The 12,275-nt window shown below is 41.0% G+C and overlaps 1 protein-coding gene across 3 annotated transcripts in view; it reads right to left on the bottom strand.

The window, feature by feature from the left end:
• The window catches only part of Masp1 (mannan-binding lectin serine peptidase 1 (C4/C2 activating component of Ra-reactive factor)), a 52,614-nt gene that overhangs the window by 22,054 nt on the left and 18,285 nt on the right, over positions 1-12,275 (bottom strand). The window lies entirely within an intron of this gene.

The raw sequence follows: 12,275 nt of genomic DNA on the forward strand, positions 1-12,275 counted from the left end.
ATTAGGGACTCCTAATTGAGGAAGACACATTGTAAGTACACCAATGGGACCCTCTGATTTGTTTCATTTTGTTTAGTTCCATCAGAAGTAGCTTGATACCTGTCATTCCTGTTGCCAACCAAGTGACTTAATCATCAAAAACAAAGTTTAATCACAAAAGAGCAAAATAATCTTGCAGGTGAATTCTATATGTAACAGCCATTTACCACATTTCTAAAGAAAAGAGATTGCAGACACAACATAGGCCATTCAAAGAGCATCCAGTGTTGTGCTTGCCACTGAATACTGTATGTGATGGGGCAGTGGGAGACGTTAATACAGTACTGTGGGCAGGAAGGTAGTGTTCAGCTTGAGAAGCAGACACAGACAGAGCTATTATACAGCCAACAAGTACTTCAATAGAATCACTTGAGGTGAAGCTCTCCACAAGAACCAAAGGTCCAGGAAAGTAGGATTGTTCTTCATAGACATAGAATAGGACCCAGCATGGAATAGTTACTTATAAATATTTGTTAATGAGAACTAAAAGTACAAGGCCCAGTTCAGAGCCAGGAGAAGCCAGAAAGTCTGAGAAGATTGAAGGAGGAGATATGTTTGGAAGCTATGTGGAAAGTAGATAATGTCATTAATTCTGCAAGTGGAAAATATTGAACACTTTTGAACAGGAAGTCATATAATCGTGACTCTAATAGGTAGTCTTAAAAATAAAGAAATTAGGCGGTGGCTCACACCTGTAATCCTAGCTACTCAGGAGGCTGAGATATGAGGATTGGGGTTCGGGGCCAGCCTGGGGCAGGAAACTCATAGAGACTCATATCTTCACTTAACTACTCAGAAAAATCCAGAAATGGTGCCGTGGTTCAAGTGGTAGAAGCAATAGCCTTGAGCAAAAGCAGCTCAGGGACAGAGCCCAGGCCCATGGATCAAGCCCCAGGACTGGCAAAATAAGAATAAGAAAATAGAAATTAGCTGGGGCTGGTGGCTCATGCCTATAATCCTAGCAACTTAGGAGGCTGAGATCTGAGGTTTCAGTTTGAAGCCAGCCTGGGCAGGAAAGTCCATAGATTCTTTTTTTTTTTTAATTTTTGACTATTTTTTTAATTTCACAAATTTCACAGTATTGTGGGATAGTGAATAAGATTCTTATCTCCAATTAGGCCAGAAGTGAAGCTGTGGCTCAAGTGGTAGAGTGCTAACCTGGAGCAAAAAAGCTTAAGGACAGTTTCCTGGCCTTGACTTCAAGCCCCAGGACTGTCAGAAAGAAAAAAAAAAACAACAACAACACAGAAAATATTAGGAACATCTGAAAATTATATATGTGCTGAGACTAGATGCAAAACAAAATTTCCACTTGCTAAAATAATTCTCCATTTTGAAAGAGCCACAAGTCCTGTGTGAATTGTGAGTGCGAAGCAGAGAGGAGACTTGGTCACCTCAGCTGGAGTTCTGTCTGGCTTAGGAAGTGGGTTGGAGAACCTTTGACTACAAATATGATCTGCCCACCACTCAATCTATCTTCTTATTCCTCATTCAATTCTTTCCAGCTTGTGTTTCGGTTTGTCATCTCTGGAGTGCTGTTTTACCCTAGACACATGGGAAAAATCTTACCAAGAATGGTTTCAACTGCCCTTCAAAGTGATTAAAGGAAAATTCTCAAAGGCTGGGTCCCTTGTAGCCTCTAAAATTCATTGTTCAGTTCATTAGCTTAGTATGTCAGAATATCTTGACATTTGACACTTCTGTTTTGAAACTAATGGTTTATTTATTTAAAATAAGAAGGCGTTTTTAAAGAAAAACAATTCGCCCTGGCAACAACACACAAGGACAATTAATCACTAACGCTGGGAATTGAAGTGTAAACAGAAGATGAGGTCAGGGCTTTGCTATTTGTTCTTCTCTGCAGATCCCAGGGAGCTCACATCAGTTCCTTACTGTACAATGTGCCTTTCTAACATGCCACTTTCTCCAGCATCTCAGCTGCAATGTTATTTTGGTTGGCTGAGTTTCCCAGATCGCTGAACGTTTATCTAACGGTAATCTTTAAAACATTTTTTTTTCCTTTTAGGTATAATGCTCCTGTTGAAGAAGTGCTTAATGCAAATCCCTGTTTTCTTAAATGAAGCTCATTCAACCTTTTCTTTGTGATCCAGGGCCTCATTATGAATTTCAACTTTTGAAGTAACATATTCAAGTGAGACCCTGGGGGATATTTAGTTCCGCATGCAGTGTTGTCAGGCTAATATGCCTTTGCAGTTCTTAAGTCTCCTTGATAGACTTCTGTTTTCTTCTGTCTTTCATCAGTCTCATAACTTCTCTTTTCTGTTTATTTTTAGTGTGTCATGAGTTTAAAACTACTTAACCTGGAAACTTAATGAAAAGGAAACCAAACCAAGAGTGTGTTTTCACATACCTATAGTCCCAGCAACTCAGGAGGCAGAGATTGTGAGGCCTGTGGTTGAAGGCCAGCCCAGGCAAAAGTTCTTGAGATCTTATCTCAAAAACAAGGTAAGCATGGCAGCACATGCCAATGGTCCCAGCTAGTTTGGAGGAAAAAGTAGGATAATAGCAGTCTTAGGACAGCCCAGGCAAAAGCACAAGACCTTATCTGAAAAACAACACAAATACACACACACACACACACACACACACACACTCACACACACACCCTAAAAGCAAAAGCACAAAAGCAAGTGATAGAGGCCTTGAGTCTAATTCTCAGCACTGAAGCAAGCCAGTGTGAGAGAGAGACAGACAGAGACAGAGAGAGACAGAGAGACAGAGAGAAGGAAAGAGGCTAGCTAAATAGATTTAGAGTGAGAACTTGAGATTCCTATGTTCATAATCATATGAACTGAGAGCTCTATCCTGTTGACCTCTGCTTTGGTGTAAAGTGTACAGAGCTGGTAGTTAGAGATCCAGGGTCCTATTCTTTATTCTACCACAAACTGCTATATTACCAACCCCCTCTCAGCTATCCCTACTCCATCTGTAAAACAGGTGTTTGAACTTGCTGAGCTCCAGATTTCCTTCCAAGCCTAACATACTAGTGGTCTAATGAGCCACGATTGTCATATGCTAAATAAACGAATCTATAACATGGTGAACTGAAGTTTCAACACATGGATTTTGGCTGGCCTGTTGATGAGCTTGATGAACTTCAGCTTGTGACCCATAGCTATATGATTAAAAAAAAAACAAAACAGTGACAGATGGAATTTTCATGCCCGGAGCATTAACAGTTCCATCCACAGCAACTTCCATCCTATAACCTCTCTCCTGGGCAATGAGTTTTGTAGCACCTGAAACAGAGAGACTTTAAAGTGAAATCAACTAGAGATCACTTTGACTGGAGAGAGACCATCCTGTGGTTATGTGGTAATTTCTTCCCTCCTTACAACTTGTAGGTTATGGACCTTCTCATGATAACAGATATATAGTCATTATCTGCAGAGACACACTGTTCCAGAGATCAGGAAAGCATGCCCAGGTGAGAGGCATGGCAAAACTGAGTCATATACACTTTTAGAACTGGAGAAGAGGAGAGTCGCTTGGAGCCCTGGGAACTCAGCATGTAGCCTAGAATAGAATCTTTGAATATCAGGGCTGGGAAGGACCTTTGAGAGTTATTTCAATCTCCCTTATTCTAGAGGAAACAGCTTCAGAAAGGGGAAGTGACTTGCACAAGGGTAGAGTGATAACTTTCGGATATCAGCTTTGGGAATTCTTCTGAAACTGCAGAAGGAAACTATAGGCCCAGAAAGTAAGTACATGACAAAAGACACAGACACTTGGCCAAACAAGTTTCCTGCCTCAAGAGCTTGTTGAAACCTTATCTTGAGTGCCTGGATTTTCTCCCAGAGAGGATGTGGCTCAGTGACAGCTCCATTCATAACCTAAACAGAAGGGTCACCAGCCCTGGTGGATACTTTGCATCCCCTAAGTTGGGTTATAAAGTTCTACAGAGATCATTTGTCTCCTAGAATAGAAGGATTGAGTTCTGGCTGCTGTCTGGAAAGTTCCATCTCTGGGGCCATCATATCAGCATGGTGTAGTGAACTTGTCAAGCGAAAACATAAAAATTCTTTAACAGTAGAGTAAGTATATGAAGGGTCATATATGATCCTCTATTTCTAATTGTGGACATCTCTGTGCAGACCATTGCTATTTAAGGTACTAACAAGTGGTCACATGTAATCAATATGCTGTAACTCAATTCCACAAATCTTTATGCATCAAGTTCTGTCTCTACCACAATATAGAGGATGCCAAATATAACTTATTTGGTGGCATGAACTTAATACACATGTCCTTTGCCTCTGGGAATGTGATGTTCACTAGGAGAACAAGGTAAGTTCTCCAATGTGTATGTTGGGGTGTTGTCAGAATATGGTAAATGCAATGAAAGATAGTCAACATTGGAGGCTTAAAGGAAGAAAGCATCTCATGCAGTTAAGAGGGATCAGAAAACATTTAGGGGTTGGGAATTTAGTTCAGTGGTTAGGCACTCACCTAGCTTGTGCCTTGAGCTTGATTTCCAGCATTCAGGAATGTCTTTGAGCTGAGGAATGGCATTTGAATAGGATCTAGGTAGGTAGAACGGAAAGGTGGAGAGTAGAAAGAGCATCTAGGCAGAGGGGATAGTGAAAGCATGGGCTGTTCAACCAAGTTCCACATCACCCAATGTTCAACTAGCTGGTGTAGGAAAAAGTTTTGTGAGGATAAGTGATTTGGGAAGTGGACCTCAGGAAGAGAGTCCAGAGTCTGTTTGTTTTGTTTTGTTTTTTCAAACACAAATAAGGCTGGGCAGCAAGAAGTTGGCTACATTTCCGTGGAAAGTTAGCCCAGGCTGCTCTCCATTTGTGCGTAGATTGACTAACGCAGTTGCAAAACGGCATTGATTAATAGCAAAACAGGAATTTGAACTTGCTGAGCCTTGAGTCCCTTCCAAGCCTAACATACTAATCCCTTCCTTTTTCTTCCTTTCATTTTTCTTCCCTTCCCTTCCCTTCCCTTCGTGTGTGTGTGTGTGTGTGTGTGTGTGTGTGTGTGTGTGTGTGTGGTATGCTGGTACTAGGGCTTTAACTCAGGGTCTGGGCATTGTCCTTTAGCATTTTGCTCAAGGTTAGCACTCTACTTGTTGAGCCACAGCTCTACTTACAGCTTTTGGGGAATTCATTGGAAATAAGAGACTCAGATTTTTCTGCTTGGACTGGCTTTGAACCTTGATCTTCATATTTCAGCATCCTGAGAAACTACTATTACAAGCATGACCCACCAGCACCCAGAAACATACTAGTGTATTCTAAAACACCATTATTGCTATACATTAAATAAACCGACTGTAAGGTTGTAAGCAGGAGTTTCAATGCACAGATTTGTGGCTACTGCCAGGCTACCAATCAGTTTCTCCAACAAATGTAAGGAGAAAGTAGTCCAAGAGTGATTGTTCTCATTTAGTAGATGAAGAAGGCAAAGCCCAGATAATTTAAATGAACCAAGTGATGAATAATCTAGTAATATAAGAATGTAATAAGTGGTGGATCTAGGTCTACAATTTGCAGCATCCAAAATCCCTGGCCAAAGCTTCTCCAAGTGCTCCAGACTCCCTGGCCAGAACTCTTTTAAGACATTGGAAAAACAAAGGCTCTTCTGTAGTTGAGATATATCACAGCTTGGCTTGTGTATGCTCACAAGCTATACCCTGGAGCCCTTTTGCAATGTACTTTGGGCCTGTGAAGAATGTTTTACATTTGACTTAGGCAGACATTCAGGAAGAGTGATGCATTATTTTACCTATGATTTTGTTAATTTGGGAAGTATATTCACCAGAATTTATTTTCCACATACAGATCTAAGAGGAATTTGTGGAAGTGTGGAAGGGAATAGTCATTACTGTCTGAACGTTGTTTTAGGCAGATATAGGCAATAACTTGTGTTCTTATTCTTCTTCTCTGTATCCAGTTTTTTCCTCCAACTACTGTGCAGAGGCGGTAGAGTTTCAATCAACAGCTTCCAGGGACCTCTTTCCAAGTATTTCATAGAACCTCGCAAGCCCCTTCAAAACTTAACATACTCTCTTGCAAATGTCAACGTTCCCACCCATGCTCGGGTTCAAGGAGAACTGGTAGATGATCTTTTCCGTGCTTCATTAACTTCCCACCTCTAACTTGAGCTTCGTCAGCGCTTTCTATAATTTCCTGAATCCTAATCTTATAAATATCTATTATCTAATAACACTTTAGAGACTGATTTTCCTGATTGAATTGATAGAGTTATTGGTACCAGAGTAGATGCTGCTGTAATCAAAGACAAGAACCTGAGGCCTTGGTGTTGAGTGGGCCAACAAGTGGGTGGTAGTACATCAGTGAAGAAATTCTTGGGAGAAAGCCAGTGGAATTCTGTAATGGTGAGACAATTCACCAACTGGCCTATGGCAACTTGGAAATTAAACAAATGTCCACAATGGACTTGTGGATAGGGATAAGGAGACCTCTAGACAGAAGGCCAAGGGGGATAGCATATTCTGCTAGCTGTGTGTAACAACTTAAAGGACATGTAGAGGTTTGGTTGAAAAGTGGTCTTCTCAAATGACTTTAAAAGGAAAAAAATGGCTGGGCATCAGTGGCTCACACCTATAATCTTAGCTACTCAGCTTCAGGGAAAATTTCAAATCAAAAGTGTGGCTGTAACATTTGTTAAAATCCAGAAGATTCAAGACAGTGCCTAGTACTCCATGTCAGTGGAACCATAAAGCATTTAAGAATTTTCAGAGCCGGACATACCCTCTAGAAACAGTCCCTGGTTAGAAAAGAACTGAATGGTCTTTCTTCTGTCATAATTTGCTCTAAAGAAAAGAATCATATTCTTACATATCGAATAGGGTTTTTTAAAGAAATGTGTGAACTAGGAAAAACTGAAACAGTTCAGAACGAGAGGAGGCCTCTGGGCCTATGTGTAGCAAGAGGGATGAAAGGATCATTCACTTACAAACATGAGCCGCTTCATGGAAGAGAATGTCTTACAAGATGAAGCTAAGAAGCCATAGGCAGAACCAAAGCAAGAGTCCAGAGCCATAGAAAGCAATAGATTGGGAGCCATTCCCAAGGGACAGAACTAGGTTCTCACCAAGGAATATCCCTAGTTTCTGGAGTAGACAACATATACTTGGACCAATTTTAGAATTACTCTAGAGGAAATAATTGTAGGCCTTCCAAGTCACTCATTAGAGGGAGTTCTTTGTGTTTATCTTACTCTTATCTCATGAAGAAGAAAAGAAGATATTGTGTAGATGGATCACAAATCACTTCCCTTAGGTTCAGAGAACTGCAGACAAAGAAGAGTTGGCCCAAAAGCCATATCTTTGCTAGGTGCTCGTGGCTCATTTCTGTAATCCTAGCTTCTCAGGAGGCTGAGATCAGAATATGAAGTTCAAAGCCAATCCAGGCAGAATAGTCTGTGAGACTCTTATCTCCAATTAACCAGCAGAATGTTGGAAGTAGAGGTATGGTTTAAGTGGTAGAGCACCAGCCTTAAATGAAATGGCCAAATGAGAGCAAGAGTCCTTGAGTTCAAACTCCAATACTAGCACACAATAAAAGAGGGAGAATAAAAAAACGATGTGTCTTGATTTTGTACCTGGAAATATAATTTACAGAAAAATATTACAAACAGGAAAAAACTTTTACGAACAAAGGTATTTATAATAGTTATCTATAATAATAGAAATTAGAAATAATGTAAATATGTAATTTCATAAGATTGTTAAATTAATAGTAAATACTTGGCAGATATTAATGGAGATTATATAATAATCTGAAAATATTTTTAGTAAGAGGTGTGTGTGTGTGTGTGTGTGTGTGTGTGTTAGGGCTTGGACTCAGGACCTAGGCATTGTCCTTTAGGTTTTTTAATTTTTACTCAAGGCTAACACTCTACCACTTGAGCCACAGCTCTACTTCCTGCTTTTTGGTGGCTAATTGGAGATAGGAGTCTCATGGACTTTCTTACTTGGGCTGGCTCTGAACCATGATTGTCAGAGCTCATTCTCCTGAGGAGCTAGGATCACAGGGTTGAGATACTGGCACCTGACAAAGATTCTTAGTAAGTAAAACAGCAGAAAAATTGTATGATTTTGTACAATTTTATAATCACATACAATTTATATAAAATTTCATACAATATTATAATTGTATAATTTATACAATTTAATTGTATAATTGTATAGTTAAACTTATGTTGAAAGAATGCATTGAAAATAGAAAACAGGAAGAATTAGTATAAACTGTTAGCAATAATTACTGGAATTAAAGGTAGGTTTTTTTTTATTCCTTAGCATTTATATTTAAAAATAAACTTGATTCAAAAGATATTTTACTCTGTCTTCTATTGAGTCATATAAAATCTGAGGAGTGAGTGGGTAGGTACAAAGATTAAAGATAGAAGAGTTTCTTAGCCTAGAGGTCAGGGAAAGGGGGGCAGGGGTGTAAAAGGGGGAAGAGGAGAGAGAGAGAGGGAGAAGAGAGGGAGGGAGAATCATAAGGAAGTTTGAAATAATAATACCTCTATCTTTTTTGTCTTGTTTCTCCAAACAGTGAGAGTGAGTGAAATTGTGAATTGCTTTGTTTCTTTAGTTTTCTGTTTCCTAATATGCAATTTGGGATTCAACAGGGACTGTACCATGTGGAACTCATTTGTGTGTGGGCTGTACATGGTCTTCACCAACTGCTGGACATTGGGAAAATTAAACTCTCTGTATTGTCGATTTAACTGTGTTCTCCCCAAATATGTCCTAATCCCTGGGGTCTCTGAATGTGAACTTATATGGAAATTGGTCATTGGAGATGTAATCCAGCTAAAATGACATCATACTGAGTTTGGGTGGCCCCTAATCCAAGAATTGATATTTTTATAAGAAGATGGACATTGGAATAGAGAGAGATCACAGAAAAGAAACAAAGACAGAGAAAGGGATTGGAGGTTTGGCTACCCTAAAACAATGAGTACCAAGGATTCCCCTCAACCACCAGAACTAGCACAGGCAAAGAAGGATTCTCCTCAGTGCCTTCAAAGGGATCATGGTCCTGCTACACCTTTTTAGAGTTGTAGCCTTTAGAATTGGACAATAAATTCTTACTGTTTTAAAAGACATCGAGTTTGTGTTGGTGCCCCAAAGAAATGAATAATACATTCTGTCTGTAGTGTTTCTCGTATGGAAAACAGTGAGAATAATGTTATTCGTGTCTCAGGACTGGTGCCTATGAAAGTGAGTTCATATAGGCAATCACTGGAACATACAGCCAGCACTCAGCAAGTCGCTGAAGCAAACAGGACTGCTGGACCCAGCCACAAAGATGATGCCCTCCAGGGCTTCCAGCTGGGGTCTGGGCAGTTCCTGTGTGCATTTTCGAGACTTTGTTCCTTCATTATTAACTTCACTGAAGCTATCAGCACTAGCAAACAACTTATAGACTCTGCAGCCCAGCCTCCTAATTTGGCAGGTGCCTTTTTAGAATTGTTTGGCTCTGTGTACTTCACAAAACTGCCCACTCATCATAGTGAGAGTACCACAGAAAGGCCCATTAGGCTTATTAAGCAAGAGAAAATCAGGGATTTAAAGTCAGGAATCTAAAGACCTTGATCCACAAGAAGATAGTTTCAAGTTGAAGAACCACTGTTTTTACTTTGCTAGGCTTCCAAGAATATTTCTAGATGTGTGTGTTGTATGTGTGTGTGTGTGTGTGTGATGTGTATGTGTGCGTGTCCTATTAATCTAGTGATAGCTCTGTGCCCAGCGCTCCTACCCTCAAGTAGGACCTTTGGTCTCTTGCTTTACCGTCACTGATAGTCCACCTCCAAGGGCTGGGCCAGTGGCTGATGGTTCAATTATACAATCATACAATCTTTACAAATGGCCCCAAATTTCAATTAAAGCATGGTGGAAGGTGTCAGACACAAGATAAGAATAAAGAGACACCTCATTGGAGGTTCATGCCTGTAATTCTAGCTACTCAGAAGGCTGAGATTTGGGAACTTTGATTCACAGCCAGCCTAGTAAGAAAGTACAAGAGACTCTTATCTTTAACCATCCAAAAGCCAGACATGGAGCTGTGGCTCTAGTGGTAGAGTGTAGACTTAAGCAAAACAGGTAAGGGACAGTACCCAATATTGGTGCACATGTGCATATGCACGTGCATGTGCGCGCACATATACACACACACAAGACAGAGGTTCTTGAAAGCCATACATAAAACACCACAGTCAGCAGATCTAAGAGCATAGTTGACCTTAGATAAGAAGTGCTGGAGGCTGATGCTCCAATCGTGGCCATGAAAACTAAATGATGATGATGATGGTGATGATAAGAACAATAATGACTTCTCTCTCTTTCCAGTGGAGGGAGCGTTATCATTTATTGTATTTGCTCCTATCAGCAGTCACGTCATGAAACTACGCCAACATTATAATTCTGAGCCCACAGAGATAGAATGTGAATTCCTCAAAGATGCACAACCCAGGAGTAGCAGATCTGAGATAGGACTGATGGGCTGGTTCAGTAATTATTATCAGATGACTATTACATAGGTGGTCAGAGCTGGGAAAGGCATTCAAAGCTCACAAGTGTATACTCTTTTCTTTTTTAGATGGAGGAATGGAAACTCACTCAAAATCATGGCCAGTTAGTGGCACAGCCAAGACTAGGACCCACTATGTTTATTTGTTGTTTCTTAATCACAGGGGGGGAAAAACCAGCTAACCGATCCGTGTGAGCCCATAAGACAGTATTATGTACATGCAAAGGCCAGATACCAGAAAGAATAAGGGGGCCTGAGAAAGTGCTCCCAGCCACTGAGAGCACAAAAATCCACTGGTGCCAAGCGGGATGGCCCATTCTCAGGAAGGGCATCAAACATAAAAGGGCAATGTAAGCAGGGAGGGAAGAAAGAGCTGGCAGGGAAGAGGTCTTGGCCAGAGCCTGGGAAATGGCATCCCGCAGGTGGGAAACCAGTAGTGCCCACCATCTCAGAGAGGCCTGGGGTCTGCCCAGCAGGCAGAGAAAGTCTGGGAATTCTAGCAGGGGAGGAAGGCCCTGGAGGAGTTAACCTCTTGGGCCTGTGAAAGGCTCAGACTCCCAAGTCCCACCCCTTCTGGGACTTTGGGACTGTTCATTCACATGCAAATCTCTTGAGGCTGGGCCCCAAATGGTTGTTTGAGGATGATAAAACAACAACAATAACAAAAGGTTCCTCTGTGTTCCTTTGCAGCCAGCCAGAGCTGCCTGGTTCAAGGTATGTCACACTTAGGATGGGTGGGAAGGCAGTGATGAGCCAGTACTGAGCACCGTGTGGTAGCTTCCCACATTATATAAACATGTGAGTTCCTTCACCATGTCTCAATCTACCTTCAAATCTTGGCCCATAAATCCTTTGAAAGCACTGGAATAGAGACCAAAGGACCCTAGGTTCTGGTCACCACTCTGTTCCTCATGAGTTACTTCAATCTCCCGCCAGTTCTGTGTTGGAACTTGGTGGGTGGGGGTGAGAAGATTTTTTCTAGTTTACAAGAGCCAGTTGTCAACTTTTCAGAAAGGTTGCTACTCTGTTGTTAAACACTGGCATTCTTAGAAGATTACATTTCATAAACTTACAATTACATTAGAAACCAATAAATTATATAAAACCATCGCTTCCCAAGATGTTAATGCTGTCCTCTTACTTATGTCCTTCAGGCTATTGGTGTCTATTGTATCTCAATGGTGAATGATGTGCTAGAGTCTATATCTTCCCTCCTATTTCTTTTCCCCACTCCCAGTTGATCATCATTTACAAGTATACACACCATTGTTTTCCAGGCTTGATTGTCCCAAATATGACATTTGCTGGGCACCAATGGTTTATGCCTGTCATCCTAGCTACTCAGGAGGCTGAGATCTGAGGATCAAGGTTCAAAGCCAGCCTGAGCAAAAGAGTCGGTCAGACTTTTATCTTCAGCAAAAAGCTGAGAGTACAGCTGTGGCTCAAGTGGGAAAGCACCAGCCTTGAACAAAAAGCTAAGGAACAGTGTCCAGGCCTTGAGTTCCATCTGTTGCACCTGCACACACATACACACACACAAATAAAATTGTGAATATAAATATTGTTCTACAAGAATGAGATCAAAAGAGACATGGGTATGGAAATACCTTGTAAATTCTGCCATCACCTGGTAACAATTTGTAGGAACTCTTTCTCAACCTCCCTCCCACTTTCCACCTGAATTCCCAGCTTCTCCTCCACTCC

This window comes from Dipodomys ordii, unplaced genomic scaffold (assembly GCF_000151885.1).
Source record: "Dipodomys ordii isolate 6190 unplaced genomic scaffold, Dord_2.0 Scaffold196, whole genome shotgun sequence".
NCBI lineage: Eukaryota > Metazoa > Chordata > Mammalia > Rodentia > Heteromyidae > Dipodomys > Dipodomys ordii.